General features: G+C 43.2%; 1 long non-coding RNA gene and 1 pseudogene across 1 annotated transcript; one reads left to right on the top strand and one right to left on the bottom strand.

The window, feature by feature from the left end:
• Positions 1 to 7,305: 7,305 nt before the first annotated feature.
• On the bottom strand, positions 7,306 to 7,829 carry LOC124313326. The gene is made up of 3 exons (XR_006910687.1): positions 7,644 to 7,829; positions 7,473 to 7,572; positions 7,306 to 7,409 (listed from the first exon to the last, which is right to left on the bottom strand). It is a non-coding gene; the product is annotated as an uncharacterized LOC124313326 (long non-coding RNA).
• An 829-nt stretch (positions 7,830 to 8,658) lies between these two features.
• LOC124322173 lies at positions 8,659 to 20,464 on the top strand (annotated as a pseudogene).
• The last annotated feature ends 72 nt before the right edge of the window (positions 20,465 to 20,536 follow it).

Here is a 20,536-nt window from a genome sequence, read left to right as displayed (position 1 = left end):
ATACAGGGTACAAAGTTCCAATGTGTGGAACATACATAAGTGACACATTATAACAATGAGAAAACTCACCAGAATCGAATAAGCACAATACGGGTGTGTGCAGTTTCCAAATAGTTTATTTGGAACAGAAAAAGAAAATGAGAGTTTTAAATTGACACGAGACTGTAGCGTCGTTACCAGTTGACAGACAGAGAGAGAGGGAGAGGAGGTGCTAAACAGCAACCACAAGTAAGGAACCTTCACTAGAATATAGGCCGGTGGGTAATGGCAGATCCATCTAGCGGTGTGAGTTTGCACCCAAAAACAACACTCCCTCTCAAACACACAATCGGTAATAGGATGGATAGATACACAAACAAAAATAATAATAATGACAAAGGACAGTGAACTAAAAATTTGTTTGAAGTTTTCTTTTCTTCCCCCTTCTCCTTTTTTTGATTTGTCTTGTAAAGGTGTTGGCACCAAAAGATGTTTCGGACTTCTTCTCGAAATCCTAAAAGAAAAAAAAGGTAAATTATTCTGGGACGCATACAATGCCCATCAAATCTCGCAAGACAGAGAAACGGGGATTCGGAAGTGGCTTGGTTAAAGGGTCTGCCAGCTGATCATCCGTCGAAATGTGCAAGACATCGATATCGCCTGCCTTCTGCCGCTCGCGAACAAAGTAATTCCGGACTTCAATATGCTTGGTCCTCTGATGCAGTATCGGATTTTTGATTAAGTCGATAGTTGATCTGTTGTCGCACATCAAAGGGATTGGGCCGATCCATTTCGGCGAGATTTCTGACATAAGCCGTCCAAGCCAGACGCACTCTTTGCTGGCCTCGCATGTAGCCACAAGTTCCGCTTCCGTCGTAGATAACACCACGCAGGATTGACGGCGACTTTTCCAAGCTACGGGTCCTCCATGTAGAAGAACAACAAATCCGGATGTCGAACGGCGAGAGACTGGATCACCAGCGTAGTCGGAGTCGGAGAAGCCTTGGAGTCCATCGGTCTTTGGGCCATATCGAATTCCGTGTTGAAGGGTCCCTTTCAAATAGGCAAAAATTCTGAGGGCCGCCAACCAATGCTCTCTTCCCGGGTCTTCACAAAATTGAGAAATCTGCCCGACGGCAAAAGCAATATCTGGTCGTGATGCGATGGAGAGGTACAGGAGACTTCCCACAGCTTCCCTGAACGGTACTTCTTCTGTATGGACTTCATCGCCCTTTTTACTCAGACGATTTCCAGGTTCAGCAGGCAGCTTTCTAGGATTGCAATCAGACATGTGGAAGCGGTGAAGAATCCGTTTGATGTAGTCAGGTTGCGATACGTACAATGTCCTTGCTTGACGATCTCTTGTGATGGAGAGACCAACAAAATGATTAGCTGGGGTACAATGCATGTCAAAATACTTATTCAGATCTTCGATGACGGATTTGACTACATTGGCGTTGTTGCTGCAGACAAGACCATCGTCTACCCAGATGACGACTGCCAGGAATTCCCCTTGAAGATGGCGCAGATAGAGACAAGGATCGGAAATGCTTGGGAGAAGGCCAAATTTCTTAAGGAAAGTGTCGAACGTCTGGTTCCAAACTCGAGAAGCCTGTTTCAGGCCGTAAAGGCATTTGTGCAGGTGACATACAGAATCCTCCTGTCCAGATAAGATGAAGCCTTCCGGCTGTACCAGGTAGATTTCTTCATCCAGTTGGCCATAGAGGAAGGCAGTCTTCACGTCTAGTTGTGACATCTCCAGATCGTTGGCGGCGACAAAAGACAGGATCACTCGAAGGGTGTCGTACTTGACGACGGGTGAGAACGTCTCTTCATAGTCAATTCCATGACGTTGGGAAAAACCTTTTGCCACTAGCCGGGCCTTGTAGCGTGGTGGTGATCCTTTAACACCAGGTTTAATCGTGAATACCCAACGGGATCCAATGGGCGTACGACCAGGAGGTAGCTGTGAGATGGACCAAGTTTTGTTAACCATAAGTGAATTATACTCGTCCTCTATCGCGGCTTTCCATAAATGAGCATTGGGGCAAGCCATGGCGTCAGAGTAGCTGGTGGGCACGTACAGATCTTGAATCTCAGTTGTTGATTGCATAGATTGCCAGTGACGTCTGGGCTCACGAATGCGCAAAGGGTAGGGGGATACCCGCGTTATCCCTGAAGATATTGATGCGCTGTCGTCAATGATGGCTGGATCTGGATCGTATGACGGAACTAGAGTTGGGGCAACCACCCGTGTTGGCACATCTGATGAGGGGGGAGTGTGTGATGTTTCAGGTTGGGTATTTACATCGGATTCCCCTTCAGCCTGAGGCATTACACCTCCTTCTTCGTTGTTGTTAAAGGGCTGGATTTCTCTTGATGGTCTAAATAATACTTCAAAAGGATTAGCTTCTTCATGATTGGTTGGAATATCTGGGACGTCATGGAGTTGTTCATCAAAGATGACGTCTCGGCTTATCTTGATTCTTCTGCTGACTGGATCCCAGAATCTGTAGGCCTTTTGGGTGGGAGAATACCCAACAAAATAACATTTGAGGCTTTTGGAATCCAACTTCCTTCTCTCAGCTTTCGGGATATGGATGTAGGATATGGTCCCAAAGATCCGCAGGTGCGACACGTCCGGTTTCTCATGATGCCACATTTGGAATGGAGTTATAGGTGAAATGCTGTTGCTGACACGGTTCAACGTGTATACTGCATTGGCCACTGCTTCTCCCCAAAGCTCAAGGGGCAGATGTTTTGCATGTAGGAGGCACCGACAGGCTTCGACGACAGTCCGATTGGCCCTTTCAGACACACCATTTTGTTCCGGCGTGTGTGGGGCGGAGGTTTCAAGACGGATTCCTTTGCTGGAGAGCCAACTCTTGAATATGTGGCTGGTGAACTCTCCTCCATTGTCGGACCTAAGAGTGTGGATCAGCCGGCCAGTTTCGCTGCGTAGCATGCCCAAGTACTCCTTGAAGGTATCAGCTACTTCAGATTTCTTCTTCAGAAAGTAGACACAGCGCCATCCGCTGTAGTCGTCGGTGAAGAGTACGAAGAATCGTGATCCACCTGGTGTTACTACATGCATCGGGCCACATACGTCGGAGTGGATCAGCTGGCCGACTTCATTGGCCCTTGACCGACCGACTGGAAAAGGAGATCGCTGCATCTTTCCGCTCACACATCCGAGACATGGTTGTGTTGTTGTAGTGTCGTCAGTGCGGAGATTGAGGCCATTTACCACACCATTCCGGAACATCTTGGAGATTGTCTTGTGGCTGGTGTGTGCCAGACGCTGATGCCAGACTGCTATTGATGGGGGTGATGGTATCGCCAGGCAAGCTGAATCCTTAATTGAGTTGGCAGCAGAAAGTCTTGGGTGAATTGCCAGATGATATAGGCTCTCTCCTATGCGCTCGCCAACCATGATGACAGCTTGACCCTTTTCAAAGGTAACTCGTGTTTCTATAAAATGAACTGATAGGCCAACATTAGTTACTGCTGCGATCGATATCAAGTTTGTGCCTAAACCAGGTACGTATAGGACTTTTTCAATCGTGGCCGTCTGCTCCGCTCCATTGACCGTAACAAAGAAATCGATGTCTCCATAGCCGCATACGTGAAGATTGGATGAGCCAATCCCCTTTACACTCCAGCTGCCGGGTGATATTGCAGTGAATGTGGTAAAGAAAGCTTGCTGGTCGGTCATGTGCTGCGTCGCACCAGAGTCGGCGAACCAATCATCTAAGCAGCGACTGATGAAACACGTAGATGACAGATAGGCATTATCTGTGTTAGGTGCTTTCGTCTTCTCTTTCGTTTCGGGGGAGATATTCGCCATTGCTGCAGTAGAGTCTTCTTTTTCTTTGTTTCTTGCATCCGCTTCGTCTCGTTGTTTCTTACGACACACCTCGATGGTGTGTCCCGGGGTGTTGTTGCATCGATGGTAGGTGCAGACCTTTGCAGTGTACGGTTGATGTCTATTGTTGTTGTTGAATCGGCCGCCTCTTCTGAAACCTCGACCACGAAACGTGGGTGTAGAGTTTGGGTTGTTTGAGCGACTGTGAGATGGGAAGTTATGAGCAAAGAAAGCTGTGTCGTTCGCGTCTGGTTGACCTTTACTCCAACGCTTCGCCATCGTTTCCTCTTTAAGAAGGCGAGATGTCAGGAGTGCAATCGTCTTCTCTGTTGCAGGAACACTATCCCAGGCCGTGGTGAAGCTTCGATAACTTGGTGGCAGCGTGCAGATTATTTTCGTCATGATTTGGATTTCAGAAACGGGGGCTTCAACGTCTTGTAGCTGGGAAGCCATGGTCTCGATCTCAGTAATGTGTGTCATGATATCATGATCGGGTTGGAATTGGTATTCAAAAAACTTCTGCTGCAACACATGTTGATTCTCAACTGCATTTCTGAGGTGTTGTGCCGAAATGCGCATCCACATCTCGTGGGCAGTATTGCAGTTGACCAATGCTCGTTGTTGTTGAGTCTCAATTGTAGCAACTAGATAGTTTCTGGCCAAGATGTCTCTTTCTTGCCAACGAGCTCTTACTTCAGCATTTGTGACTACACGATCTGCATTGAGGGTCTGTGGAACAATATAAATAATTATCATCTGTGAGAGTGTACAAAGATAAACATTTTGTACAACGTACCTCAGCAGGAAGTCTTTCTTGTCCATTTACAATCTTAACCAACTGGTGTTGTTCGAGTAACAACCAGCAGCCAAACTTCCATAGAGGAAAGTTTTGTCCGTTAAATTTTGCTATGTGGCTTACTTCTCTCAGTGTCGACATCTTGTGAAATTTCAGAGGTTAGAACGTTCTGGGCCCATAACCTGTTGAGAATATACAAGGTTATTCGAGTCACATGAGGCATCCGTATTAACTAATACAGGGTACAAAGTTCCAATGTGTGGAACATACATAAGTGACACATTATAACAATGAGAAAACTCACCAGAATCGAATAAGCACAATACGGGTGTGTGCAGTTTCCAAATAGTTTATTTGGAACAGAAAAAGAAAATGAGAGTTTTAAATTGACACGAGACTGTAGCGTCGTTACCAGTTGACAGACAGAGAGAGAGGGAGAGGAGGTGCTAAACAGCAACCACAAGTAAGGAACCTTCACTAGAATATAGGCCGGTGGGTAATGGCAGATCCATCTAGCGGTGTGAGTTTGCACCCAAAAACAACATAAGAGGCGTCCAAGTGCAATACCATCGATGGCAGCCTAACCAATACTTTATTCGGTGCTAACAAGTTACGAGATACGAAAGTGATGAACCGTGGAAGAAAACTCGAGCCCTTGGTGTTGAGAGAAGTACATATCAAAACAAAAATGCACTTTAAAAGGTATGGACTATTGCTCTCCGCCGATCACCCTGTGTTTGGCGCCTCCCGATGGAATCAGCTCTACTCATGTTTTAGAAATAAAATGTCCCTAGACAGCGAAAACAAAATTCAACTACATTAATGCGAAAGGAGAAATAGTTGAAAAAGTTAAATCTCAAATCCAATTGCAAATGGCTTTTAGTGGTCGACGTATGGGCATTTTATGTGTTGCGGATCCAGACTTTGAGAAAAACAAAAGTGTTGAGATTGTGTCCCTATCCTATGATGAAGAACATGTTAAGTGTTTGATTGAAAAGGGTTTGCATTTTTGGACTGAATCTATTTGGCCTATTTTAACGTCAGTCTAGTTTTAGTTTTCCAATACATTGATTTTCAAGATATGGTAGAAAATTTGTAATTATTTTATTAAAGGATTCTGCAAATTGACAAGTCCACATACAATTTTTTCTACATCATCTGCATGTTTCAGTTGCTTATTATCTATACAAGAATGTGGGGAGACAAAATTAAATTCTCGAATCCGCCGAATGGCTCTTTCAACATGGATTCGTAAGCCAGATATTTTTCTACTTTCAATCACTTCTTTTTTAGTCGACTTAGTGCCTGTTTTAACAGATGAAGGACGAACTAAAACACATTGTTTGGAAGCAATAAAAGGTTTAATTCTTTTAAATCCACGATCGGCCATGACGTAGCATCCGGTTGGTAATGAATCAAGGTACTTGCTCTGAGAAGCAACAACTTCATCTGTTGTTCTCCCTCCATACCCAGTCGAAACAAAACTAATTAGCCCGTCCGGCGTTACGGAGACCATATGCTTTAATGTATTGCACCCTTTGTACTCGGACCAAGTAAGAGCTTGGTTAACTGGATCAGAAGGCTTTTGGATCTCAATCTCAAAACAGTCAATAATTGATTGGATTTTGCTATAGTTTTTCCTGAACGATATATGCAAAGCTCTTTTTAAGGAATCGCGTGTAGGCCAAAAGATAATTTCTTGCATATGATCCGCAATAAAAGCAACATATCTGATAAAAATCCTACTTGCCTCTCTGGAACTTATTCCAAATTCGTACCCAAGAATCGTGAAAGACTCACCTTATTTTTCGGAATATCAAACATACGGCATCATGAGCTGTAATAAACATGTCCTGATCACAAGATAATTTGTTTGCTAATAGAGTAAGAAAAGAAATACACTCCGGTAGAATACCCAAGTATGTTCTGGGCTCGAAATTTTACAGCTTCCTCGTTCGAAATAGGCTACTTTGTCTAAAAGAGAGCATCTCCTGATTATGTTGTTCTTCTATGACGTCTGAGTAGTCTGACTCTGATGTAACGGAAGAGTGAGATTCATCATCAATACTTTTAGTTGAAGAAGACTTAACTTCCTCTTCCTCTGGTGGGATATTCAATTTTTTTTTTTGAATTTCCAAGTTTGACGGGGGAGCCTTTTGGTTCAATATTTGAAACTTTCCAGGGTGAGCCAAATGGGGAGCAGGATACATTCGAAAGTAATCCATGTTTTGCGAAATCCATTGTATTTGTTTGAACTGCTCTACTTCTTGCTGTAACGGCAAATTTTAAGCAATTGTCAGTGTTTACACCAACATTTTGTAAACAAATAGAGGCTGTTCCTGCTGTCTTATCAGCCTTGCAAACTGTGTCGACAGTTGGCCAGGAAAAAAGCTGTAAAAATACAACAGTTAAAGAAAGACATACATTTCTAACGAAATAAATGTGATATACCTTCAGTCAACACAAATTCTGTCACACATGAACGGTCTACGTCACAAGTTGCTTGGGAATAGATTCCATCAATTTGTTTTGATTTACTGGCTATAGGCTTCATGGCCCCTTCAATAAGAACGACAGCTGATTGGGAAACTTCTATACAAAAAATATGATAAATGATAGACCCTGATGATACACCTTAACGATAAAGGTAGAATATACCTTCAGTCAATACAGGTTCTACTCCATAAGCTGCTTGGGAAAAGATATCACAAGTTTGTATTGATACACTCATCGCATCTGTAACCACATCACCAGTTAAGTGGGAAAAATCTATAAATAAAGCAATAGTGATAAATGATAGTTTGGAATGCTATCGATGAAGATGGGATTTACCTTGCCTTAGAAACCTGTGAGGTATGACATTCTTGTCCATCACAATGTTTTTCCTGCGCCCACTTTTGTAGTCAGCTAAGTTTAGGCAATCAGTTCCCATCTAGAGTATTGACATGATATGAAATATGACTATAAAAATGTTATTGGATGAAATTCCACCAAGTTACTTACATTAAAATGGTCTTCAAAGACGTAGACATGACTTTTTGGGCTTACGTCGTTCTGACCAAACCCACAGGCTCTTAACCAAGCATTTCTTCCTTCTTTCTCTGCTATGGCGGGCACACTTATAAAAATTTTGTCTGTTGAATCACTTTTGTTGGTACAATACTCTGCTATGCATACTTTGATTTTAAAAATCTTTTTTGATATGTCACAATGGCTGTAAAAAAAGAATAAAACAGGCTAGACGTGACACAGACGAAATGACAGATGTTCCCTGCTTCTATTGGTTCCCCATCACGTGATCTTCTCCCATTGGTAAATAACTTGCAAGGATATTGAACTGTGACAGAAAATCCAGTTTTTAGACCAAAAAGTCTGTGAAGAAAAGTGTGAATCGTGAATAAGTCCGACTTAACAATAGGCCCTGAATTTGTCATTTAAGACAGCTTTCAACTGGCTTACGACTATCCCTTCGCGGCGAGCTGATAAGCTTGCTTTTCTATCTTAAGTAAGACAGAATTGACACTATTAAGAGTATTTGGAAGCCAGAAGTGTGTATAACAAAGAATTTAAAAAAATTTGTAGTTCAAAATTTGACCGCTAGATGGCGGTGGTGTTTTTTTTATATTTTTTTTTCATGTCGTACACGGCACGCCATACTTTCGGTCCGTCATATGCCATAACTTACTTCATATGCCCCGCTGAGTTTGAGTTTGATAAAGTAGGTGCCGCTGGCCATGGCTTGTTGCCACTGGATACAGCTTACGGGTCGTCTGCCGTCCCTTACACACCTTTGCTTCTTTTTATTTTTTGCTTCACATTGAAATTACATTAATAGCAGGAAAAAAAGGGGGGCGTATACATAGCACACAAAAAACACACGTTAATTTATTTAAATTGTCACGTTCCGTCTGTTTCACTAATGCTATTGTTTATAGGGCGAGCGCTAGATGGCCTCGCGTCAATCTGGCTTCCCCTCTATACCCTTTTTCCCTAGCAGATCTTGACTACTTGTTGCGTCGGACGGTCGCAACTATTCTCCTGTCTGAGTTCGTTTCGTTCCCTGTGTGTTTCCTTGTGTGTAAGCTGTGTTGGTGTGCTTGTGTGCGTGTGTGTAAGATAGTGTTAGACCCATTAGGGGCATCATTGGCTTAGGTTAAGCGTAGTTAGTGTAGGGCCAATGGTGAAAGCCACCAGATTGACTGTGCCAGTTTCGTTGGCCAGCGACTGGTGTGCTCGACAAGTGTGCCGAATAGATTACCCGTGACAAAATTCTTTCAATGAGTTTAGTTTTCTATGAGAAAACAGATGAGGTGGGCTGCAATTTTGTTTTGTGTTTGTTTAGGGATTGAGCTATTGAGTCCTAGTAGTGTCGGTAGTCCTGGGGGGATGTTGAGGGGGGAGAGACTGCGTTCCATTTCGGACCTCGCTTCAGTGTAGTGCTGGCAGTGGAGGAGTACGTGTGTTGCGTCCTCTCGTTCCGGGCATCCGTTTGGGCAATCTGCGAGTGTTTCCGGCTCCAATCTGCCGATGAAGTGGTTTAGTTTGTTGTGGCCGCTGCGTAGTCGGAACAAAGCTGATTGGATAGTTCTTTTCTTATTGGTGTGCCATGGTAAGTATCCAAAACATTCTCTGCTAGTCTCTGCCATGTTTGTTGATTGTGTTTTTAGTTTCTGGAACGTGATGTTTTTGTGGTTAACTTTAGCTGTTGCTATGTTTTGCCTAACATAAATTTTGTTTGTTATTGTTTTTGTAGTGGTATTGCGTCGGTTCTTCCGGATGTTTGTCGCCAGTTGGTCTGCGATTTCGTTTCCAACGATTCCGGCGTGTGAGGGTATCCAAGTTAATGTTATTCTGGCCCCTGAAGCATTTAAATTGAAAATCTGTTTGATTATTTCAGGTATTGCTGGGCTTGACTCCCATTTGAAGTTGGATATTGCTTGAATGGAAGATTTTGAATCAGTGAAGATGGTGGCTGAGTCCATCTCGTACTTGTTGAGGTGGCATATAGCTCTGCGTTGAAACTATTTGTGAAATTTTTAAGTAACCATGCTTCGTCTTCTTTCTTCTTAGGTATGTGGAATGCACAGCTGACAGTTTTTGTTGTCTCGCACACTGATCCATCAGTGTATACTGCAAGGTGGTTGGTGTTTGGATTCCGAGTGAGTGAGTTGAATAGTTGGTTTGTTTGGTTTGATTCTGTGGCTTGTTTCTTTGTGAGGGGGAAGTAGTTCGTTGGGATTGAGAAGTGTTTCCATGGTTCCACTTCAGGTGTCTGCGAGGAAGGTCTTTTGAAAAAAAATTTGCCAGTTGGGTCCAGTTTCCTTAAGTGGGTGAATGCTGCTGGGGTGCTAATGGTTTTCCACGTTGTTTGTCTTCTAGTTAGTTCTTGGATGGTGGCATATGCCGGGTTCCATGGCTTTTCGTTTAGTCTGAGGAAGTAGTTGTATGCAAGTTGGTCCCATCTATCCTTCACTGGGTATATGCCAGTCTCGATGTTCAGTAGTGCTTTGGGAGTAGATTTAAAGCAGCCGATGATTGTGCGGAGAATTTCGTTTTTGTCTTGTTCCAGCTTATCAAGTCTTGTCTTTGGGATGGTTGTGAGGATGGTAGATCCGTAGTCGTATGCGCTCCTAATCATGGCTTTGAATATGCGGATGAGTAGGGGAATTTTCAGGGTTTTTTTCCCGTAGATCATCATACGAATCAGGTTGGCTCTTCTGAGTATTTTGTTCGTGGTTGCTTGGATCTGTGGTTCCCATGACAGTTTGTGGTCCATGATGATGCCAAGGAATTTGTACTGCAATACTTCGCTGATCGTGGCTCCGTTGAGTTTGAACTGTTGTGGGGGGTCTTTGTTTCGTTTTCTGGTGAATGTCAGCGATGCACACTTACTAACCGAGAATTTTAAGTTCCATTTTGTGGCCCATTCTTCTATTTTGTCTAGTTGCTGTTGGAGTAGGATTGTTGTGGCTGCTTTGTTTTTCACCATGGAGTATATTGCGATGTCGTCAGCGAAAAGGGAGGTTTCGCATCCTTCTTCTGGTATTGGGAAGTCCGCAAGCATTACGTTGAATAGGAGAGGGCTGAGAACACTTCCTTGAGGGACTCCTATGGAAATTTTTCTTTCTTCGGATAGGTTGTTGTTCACTCTTGTCCTTATGCCTCTTCCGGTAAGGAAATTTTGTAACCATTTGAGGGTTCGGCCTTTAACGTTTTCTTTTGTAAGTTTGAATAGGAGTCCTTCTATCCATGTGTTGTCGTACGCCTTCGAGATGTCCAGGAATATTGCTGTGGTTGGGTGGCTGCTGTTGAAGCCGGATTTGATTGCTGATTCTATTCTGATTAGATTGTCGGTGGTGGTACATCCTCTTCGGAATCCGGTTTGGACTTTCGGTAGTATATTCAGATGGTCTAGGTGCCACTTGAGTCGATTGTTGATCATTTTTTCCATTACTTTCCACAGGCATGATGTCAATGAGATTGGTCTGTACGATTCCGCTTCTCCGGGTGGTTTGCCTGGTTTGAGGATAGGTGTCACGATGGCACACTTCCAATCTTTTGGGATGTATCCTTCCCTGAACATCAAGTTGATTGTTGTGAGTAGACTCTTACGATTTTCCGCGTTTAAGTTTTTCAGCATTCTGTTGTGGATTCTGTCGAGGCCCATCGCTTTGTCTGGTAGTTGATGGGAGAGGCTCCTTGTCAATTCTTGGGTGCTGAAGTTAGAGTTGAGGGGTTCGGCATCCGGGTTCTTAATTTGTTTTTCAATTTCCTTTACTTGCTCTGGCCTTGTTGGTGGGATGTCATCGTCGTTTGGGGAGAACTGCTCCAAGAAAATGTTGGCTTTCTACACTGGGTCTCTTGTTTGTTCACCTTTCTGGTTGTTGAGGGGGGCATTGATGATTGATGGTTTCTCTCCGTCCGTTCATCATTTTTTTTGCGAATTTCCAAAACTTTGATGTGTTTTTTTCCGTCAAGTGAGTCGATGTGTCTTTCCCACGAGCTGTTTTTTTTATTCTAGAATTGTCCTCTTCTTAATTGCTTCCATTTTGTTGAGGTGGGTTTTGTCGATTTGGAGTAGGGTAGAGCGCCACACTTGGTACGCTTTCCTTGCTTGTTTGGCTGCTGCTTTGCGTTCTTTGGTCCACCACGGCTTTTGGGTCTCACGTGGGTGTGTTTTGTATTTGGGGGCGAAGAATAGGTTGTTGGCGTTCATCATTACCGCGTATAGGGTGTTGTAGCTGGTCTCGGCGTTTTGTTTTGGTTGGGTTGCTTTTAGTTGGGTCTCGATTTCTTCGTTCCATTCCTGCCAGGATTCTTTAAATTTCCAGGTTGGGTTGGGTGGTGCGTGTGGTGTAGAGTTGATGCTTAGCTCGATGATTACGGGTAGATGGTCACTTCCCCAGTACGGTCCAGTTTCTGCAGTTGATAGATGGGCCAGGTTTGGTGTGCACATTGTGAGGTCTATTGTTGCACTTCGGTTATCGTTCTGAGAGGGTCTTGTTCCGAGATTCTTTGGGGTTATTAGGATGAGTTTGTCGTCGTCTTGAAGGAATTGCTTGAGGTTTCTTCCGGAGGTGTTTGTGTGGTAGCCGTCTTCCCATAAGTCTGCGTGGGCGTTTAAGTCGCCTCCTACTATGGCACTATTTCCGGGTTTTTTAACAGTTTGTCTAATTCTTCGTATGCACACCGATTTCCATTTGGAATATACGCCGAGATCAATTCGATTTCTTCGTTGTCTTTTAGCTTGATGATGGCTCCAACTGCTTCTAGGTTTTCGTGGGATGGGACATCTAGTGTGGTAGATTGAAAATTCTTTTTGATTAGTATCGCTACTCCTCCTCCTTGGCTACCGCGATTTTTTGTAAACGAGTTGTATGCTGAGAATTTAACTTTGTATTCATCTTTCAATGGGTTTCACTAAGGAGGACAATATGGGGGTTGTGATTTCGTAAGTGATTCTTGAATTCTTCCAGTCTGAATCTGTAGAGTCCTCTTGCGTTCCATTGGATGATTTTGATTGGTGGGATCATTGTTTGGTTGTTGTTTTTTTGTACTTCAGTTTCACTTCTCCTTTGTGGTTGTGTTGGTTGGGTTCCGCTTTCCTGGTTTCTGGTTTTCGTATAAGGTGATAGGTCTGCTGTCTTTCTTTGGTCTTTTTCTTTTTGTCGGGCGAGCCTATCTAGTCTGTCTTGTTCGAACATGGCACTCATCATTGTCAATCGGTTGTCCAGGCTGGAGAATCCGGTTGCCATTTTGGCCTCTAGTTCCATTATCGCTCCCAGTTGTGTCTTGATCGTGGTGATTTCTAGTTCAACTTTTTCTAGTCTCGTACCGATGTCGCTCGGGATGTCTTGGCTTGTTGCTGCTCGTCGGAGTTCTTCGATTTGGGCTTTGAGGCCATCAATTTCTCGTCTGGTCGGAACGTCTTCATTGGTGTAGTGTCTCGGTACTTGCTGTTGTGCTGTTGGTTTGGGTGAACTACTGTGGAGTTTGTCGGCTTCGGTCACCGACATATTGTTCACATATGCAAATTTTATTATTTCTTGTCTTCTAGCGAAGATAGGGCATGCTGCTGTTCCTGCTTCGTGGTCGTTTCCTTCGCACGTCGGGAATTTCGGTGGGCTGGTGCACTGTTGGTCTTCTTCATGGGCACATGCACAGGTTCTACACACCTGAACAACGGGGCATGGTTCTTCCGGATGTCAGAATAACCAACACTTTCGGCACAGGTAGGGGAGACTGGAGTAAAACGGGACGGTTTTCGTTTGCCCCCTATATCTCCCCAACTAATCATTTAATTTCTTTAAAAAAAAATTTTTATGTATTCCCTATTGTAATGTACCCCCCATATTTTTGTATAATTTTATAATAAACCATTTCCCCATAAAAGACCTTTAAAGTTTACTCAGATTTATGGGAGGAGCCTATTTTTTGGGGTAAGTGAGGACACTGGGGTGGGTGGTGAGGGACGTCCTCCGTTTTCGCCTTAAAATTCATTCATAAAATTGAAAAAAATTGAAAAAGTGTTCCACTGCATAGACTCTTTGAGTTTATAAATGTTTCAATTTGATTATTTTGTTAATGAACCTTTTTTCTTATACAAACAAAATTCCTTATGGAGCAGTAGGACATCCTGCGTTGCTAGGTCAGGAAATCGAGCCTCTTAAAAATGCTGTACGCTGATTGGTCCGTAACTGTCCCAAATTAGCCAAAAACAGCTGTCCCGATTTCCCGGTTTAGACACTTTCTTTAAAAAGTTAATACTGTCTAAACTAATTGATCTAAAATTCTAATTTTTGTTTCTAACGATCAAGAAATGATTCAGCTTCATTTCCATACTACATTTACATGCCATTATCGTTTATTTGTTTCTATAAACATAAAATGGCGGAGACAAAAATTTCTAAAATAAAACCGTTTTTTTAGTTTTGTCAATAACTCATGCAGTTATTGACAATACTCAACCAAATTTCATGCCATAGTATATTATACGTATTTAAATAACATACTAAATTTTTTTTAAATTTTATGAACATCTACTATTTTTCCCCCCACTGTCCCTTTTGACCCGGTGTCCCGGTATACTCCAGTCTCCCCTACGGTCTTAGGATGAATTTTTTAACTAAGAACACCTCGTGGGCGATGATAACTTCGCGCGGGAGGGTTGTTGTGTCGAAGTAGAGAGTGACCATTGTAGAGAGGGTTGTAGTGTTGTTGGGTCCTCGTTTGGCGAATCTTTTCACTTTTTTCACCCCTTGGTTTGCTAGGAGGCTGAGGAGTTCTTCTTCTGTGTTGTTTGGTGGCACGTTGTAGATGACGCCTCTCACCTCTTGTTCCGATTTGCATAGTGAACATGTGATTTGGAATTTTTTCACCGCTTTCTGTTGGAGAAGTAAGTTCTTTTGCTTGTTGGTTGTCGGGTAGATGTAGAGTTCACCTCTTTGTGTCCACTTTGTTCCGGGCCTCACTTGGCCGATTATGTCGATGATTCCGGCGATGAGGCTTTTCTTTTCGGTGAGGTTCATTAGCCTGAACGAGCATGGTTCACTTACTATGCCTAATTGGATGATTATCGGGCACCGCTGGCTGGGCTGCTGAATTGGTCTGAGAATCTGGGGTTCACTCTAATGGTGTGGTTGTAGGTTCCTTTTCTTTTTAGTTGTGTAGTATTTTCTGTTGGGTCTTCGATGTTCACGGATTCACGAGTTGAGCAATCGTAATCGGGATCTTCACCGTTGACGTCCATGTTTGCGCGGGGAGGGGGAAGGGGTTTACCCCTTGTTTTGTCACTTTGCGCGCTATTGAGAGTGAATATGATGCTGACTGTACTGTTTCAGATCTCGAACGCGACTCTCACCATATGCTCCGCTGAAAAACAAGGTTAGATCTATTGCCACGACAGATGTCGTGGCAATAAAGAAAAAATTGTCTATTGCCACGATACGCCTATACTTCCTCTCTGATCCCTTATATCGTGGCAATAACACGAATTTTGTCTATTGCTACGACATGCGTTTTCGTACTAAGTTCCACAGAAGATGTTTAGGAAAACTACTAAATAGGGTAAAACTACATGTGCATAATTCCCGCATCATTTTTCTTGTCAATTATCCCGTGAAACTCAACCTTTGTTGTAATCTCCAAATAAAAATTAACCTTTCGGCGGTGAATCGAACGCCATGCTATAGCATGGTGGCATTCATCGCTGACCATTCGGCTACCACTGCTGAAATATTCTTGTAAAAAACTTGAAATATATAACCTAACCTAACCTAACTTAACCTAACATGCGTGAATGTCGAATTTAAAAAAAATATTTTGTGGCAATAGACAAATTTCGTGTTATTGCCACGATATGAGGGATCAGAGAGGAAGTATAGGCGTATCGTGGCGTGTCGTGGCAATAGACAATTTTTTCTTTATTGCCACGACATCTGTCGTGGCAATAGTCGGCATATAGACATTGGGACGGATTACCACAAGGACTTTTCAAAAGCGTCACTAGAATGCGACACTAGAACGCCCACATTTGTATTACCGACAGAAGAACGTCTAAATTTTAGTAACGACACTGGGCCGGGAAATTTCTAAAAATCATAACGACACTAGAACGTCTCATCATGCGTCACTAGACCGTCCATAATTTAGCGGCGACACTAGGACGGGAAAACTACAATTGTCTCTGCGACACTAGAACGTCCAGATTTAAGTAACGTAACTAGGACGGGAAAACTACAATTATCTCTGCGACACTAGAACGTTCAAATTTTAGGGACGACACTAGGACGGGGAAATCACAATCGCCTGTGCGACACTAGAACGTCCAGATTTAAGTAACGTCACTAGGACGGGTAGACTCGAACGGGGACCGGACCTCACGCTCACGGCCACCGAGTTGGCAGCTCGCCGAGCTTTGCGGCCACCCACAGCAGGCATCATGGCATCACATCATGGCATCAGGCATCACAGCGGGCATTTCCAGCACAACATCAGCAGCCAGCCCCCTTTCACCCAACGATTCCCTCGTGAAATTTTTCACGGTTTTTTTTTTTTTGCTTTCTTAGAGACTTTGTTGCTATTTATATTCTGGATTTTTATTTTTAAATGGTTTTACCGTTGCCTTTCTATATAGGTTTTTCTTTATTTGAACTCGAGTCGACCAATCGATTGGATCGGATCCGGTTCACCCGTTCCCGATCTCCTTGCGGTTTCATGTCTGAAAAATGTTTCCGAGTAGCGACGCCCGACTGGCGGAGTTTCATCATTTGCACCTTATCCGGCGTTGTTCTCATTGTAACGATCGGCTTCGCTTTCAGGTGCGGATCCTGATTTCTATCCAAATTTACACTCAGTGTTTTTATTGATTCCCATAAAATAAATCTAATTGATCTTAACCTTCTTGTTTTTTTTCTGTCCCTTCTACAAAAGATAGACACTACTGTTACGAATACAAATTAGCGTGCTTGCTCTGGAAGGTGGACATTCGCGAATTAATCATCACCAATTCCAAGGATATTATCAACGATTGCCCGCAGTCCTCTTCATTGGCGGCGGTGACCTCGGATCCTCACAGAACTCGAGGGCCTATCATTGCATCTTGTGGCCAAAGCAGCAGGCGCAACAGCAACAATGAATCCGGTCCCGGATCGTCGTCCTCTGGTGGCGTCAAGGAAGATTCGCGATCTGTCGACCTGGACGTGAAACGTTTGTACATCCGAACGGGAAGCTACAAGTGCAATGTCGTGGCCATCAAGACCATCTTGTCGACGAAGAACGTCAATTTCACCAAGAACATCTGCAAGGAATAGAAACAGATAACTTCCATCTGCTACGAGAATGTCGTCTCCTTCATGGGAGTGTCCGTCGACTACGGGAGTGTGTCCATCCTGACGGCCTATTGCGCCTGCGGGAGCTTGGAGTATGTCCTGAAATTGGATTTCAAGTTGGACACTTTCTTCATCGCCTCTCTCGTCACTGACTTGATCAAGGTATATGTCCGTCGTCGCAGCTCAATTTTCGCTTCTTAAATCTAATGATTGCAAATTACTTGATTATATTCGCAGGGGATGACCTTCCTGCACGACAGAGAAATCGTTTCGCACGGCAATCTCAAATTGTCAAACTGTTTGGTCGATTCGCGCTGGATTTTGCAAATCACTGATTTCGGTCTGCATGAACTCAAAGGTAAATTATTTTTGGATAATTCATTTGTAATAATTGGAACTATTTGTTTTTTTAATTGCTGCCTCCTGTCACGAAGCTCGAACGAAAACGACGTGTGACAATAGACGGCTTTTGTGGAGAGCTCCGGAACTGTTGCGCAACCCAAACTCTTTGCCTAGAGGAACCCGGAAAGGTGACGTCTTCTCATTTGGCATCATCCATGGGAGATTTGTTGGACACCATGTTGACTAAAGGTATTTTAAAAAAATGCAATTTTACTTTTACTCCAACAACAGTTTGCTGATCCAAATTATTCCATATTGGCTGGACAGGAATCATCGAAAGAGTCGCCCATACGGAATGGTTTTCTACAAATTCTTCTGGCCGTCCGTTTAGCAGTTGGATTGCAAAGAGTAGCTTTAACATAATTCGCTGCATGTATGCATGGCTGCTGGCAAGAAACGCCAGAATTGCGTCCCAATTTCAAATCCATTCGTGGCCGTCTTAAGGAAATGGAAGCCGGATTGTAAGTTTCTCTATTATAAAAACCTAAAGGAAATTCAAATAATAAATACGCTCGTTTTTTTTTTTTTTTTTTTTTTTTTTACAGGAAGCCCAACATTTTCGACAGCTTCATGAACATGAACGAGAAGTATACGCATAACCTGGAAGGTCTCGTTCAGTTACGGTCGGATCAACTTACACCAGGTCTTGCCAAAGTAATTATTTTTGGTTGTGACAAATTTCCGCCATTCTAATTTTAAAAAATATCTTGCAATTAATCAGATCGGTAGTTGAATTGCTGAAAAGAGGAGAGCCCGTCAAGGCGGGGAGTTTCGATTCGGTGACGATCTAGCCTACTTCAGCGACATCGTGGGATTCACGTCGCTGTCGGCGGCCAGCACTCCGCTCCAGCCTCCAGGTCGTCGGTCTCCTCAACGAGCTCTACACTTGGTTCGACTCCATCTTGGAGATTTACGACGCCTTGGCGAGTGGAGACGGTTGGCGACGCTTACATGGTGGCCAGCGGGCAGCGGATTGCCCATCCGCAACCGAGACCACCACGCAGCCGAAATCGCCTCGCTGGCCCTGCACCTTCTCTCCTAGATACACAATTTTCACTTCCGGCACGGACCCGGAGAAACACTCAAACTGCGCATTGGAATTCATTCAGGTATGTATAATAGTGGTTCTGCCCTCTGTGAAATCAGAGTATACGAATTATATATAAGTAATACGAAAATATTGATTGTAATTTATCAGGTCCGTGCGTTGCCGTTGTGGTCGGCTTAAAAATGCCCAGGTATTGTCTTTTTGGCGACACGGTCAACACTGCGTCCAGGATGGAACCAACCGGTCAAGCTCTCCGCATTCACATTTCTAGAGCAACAAAAAGGGCTTTTAGATCGGTAAGGCGGTTTCATCATCACTGAAGAGCGTGGAATGACGTCATCATCACTGAAGAGCGTGGAATGACGTCCATTCGAGTAAGTTGCATTCGACTTCAATTGAATTGCAAATGTGATGTGAATGAATTCAAATGATGTGAATGAATTGAATGTGTGGTGAAAGTGGTGAAAGGAAGGTGTTGGTATTGCCAACGTTATTTATATCCAACTATATCGTACATGTTGGCAATTTCCCATTTGCTGTATTTCGTGTGCCTTCGTCGCTTTCTCGCCTGTTGCTTCCTGCTTTGCTCTTGTTCGTGCTCTACATACTTGTCGTGGTGGACTCATTTTAAACAGCAGAAAGTCCAATACAAATTGTGTCGCCTATTAGCCACCGCAGCGCACCACCAGCCAAAACCAAGTCAGTTCAGTCCAGTACCTAATAATTAAACGAAACAAACTAGTTTATTGTTTATTAATGGTTTGTTGGTTCATTTGGACAGTTATCGTTTTTTCTCCACGGCATCAGTAGTTTGACTCTGACGGTGATGAGAAAGTGCCTCATCCGAAATACAATTTGGTGGAAGAAACGTACTGCAAAAAATGGGCAAAGAAATCAAAAGACACATATTTCTCATCACCTGCCGATTGTACTGATGAAGATAATAAAAGTTTCACTTTATTCAGCTCGACCTGCAGGCCGGTTTGTGATTGTTATAATCTTCAGAGTAGCTACGCCATCAAGAATAAACTGCAACAGGACCATCCGTGTGTCATTCGGCTATAATGAAGCAGAAATATCTGCGACAACCAGAGTCCAAGACTCTTCCTTATCAACTGGGCGATTCCCAAACTCTCGATCCCTCTGACGACCAAGTTCAAGTAATTGAAAAGATCTTGCGCAATAGAGTGACTAATATTCCTCGTTCAGTTTATTCTTCTTCAATTGCTTTATTACTAAGTTGTCTTTTGCAGACCAACGCATTTTACATCGACTGGACTGCGGTGCGTATATATGACATTGAAACTCCATATCCAATACGTTATACATGGAGCGATCCTTCTAGTGGAGTGGTCTGATCATTGACTTGAGGCAGATAAAATATAGCACAGTCAACTCGTGAACCCAATCCTCATTTCGTTCCCCCATTTGTCTCAGCACCAAACCTTATCCCGTGGAAGTAAGTCTGGTGGTTCAGTTTAGCGGCGAATAATTATCTAATTACCTTTACTTGTTATTTGTATAGGTTGTTTTTAACGCTACACGTAGCGGACTCTGGGATCGATTCTACAATCTAGAGAATAAAAAAATTCGGATCAGACGTCCGACAAGAAGAAGACGGAGTTTTCAAAAGGAACAGAAAACATTCACAAAGTGCCGAGCAAAGTGCAGTGCTTTCCACTGTATTATATGGTAGTCACTGTGGGCAGCATCAGAACTCGAGTTGACTATTTTAGTTTGGACGTTTGAAGGTTCCGAGTACAAAATATTGCAAATCAACCTTGGCACAATGTCGATATTAAGGTATGTAACATTGAATTTATTTCCGATTGGATGTGCAAAATATAATTTTCATTTTGATTGATGTTTTGGAAACGTTGACTGTGGAGTGAAATCACGTCCCAGAAGGTCAAGCCGCCATGACTCGATTGATGGAGAAGAACAAATTCGTCAAGTTTGGCTTGATTGAAATGAAATTCTCCCATGAAGTAGTCTAGCTACGTCCAAGATTTCCTGCAGGGCGACTTGAGAAAGTTCGAAGACTATTAAATAATAATACTTATTACCTTGAACCAATTTAAAAAAGAAATTAAAATAAAAACTTAAAAATGGCCGTA

This window comes from Daphnia pulicaria, chromosome 1 (genome assembly GCF_021234035.1).
Source record: "Daphnia pulicaria isolate SC F1-1A chromosome 1, SC_F0-13Bv2, whole genome shotgun sequence".
NCBI classification, from domain to species: domain Eukaryota; kingdom Metazoa; phylum Arthropoda; class Branchiopoda; order Diplostraca; family Daphniidae; genus Daphnia; species Daphnia pulicaria.
This window is presented reverse-complemented; position numbering and strand designations above follow the sequence as displayed.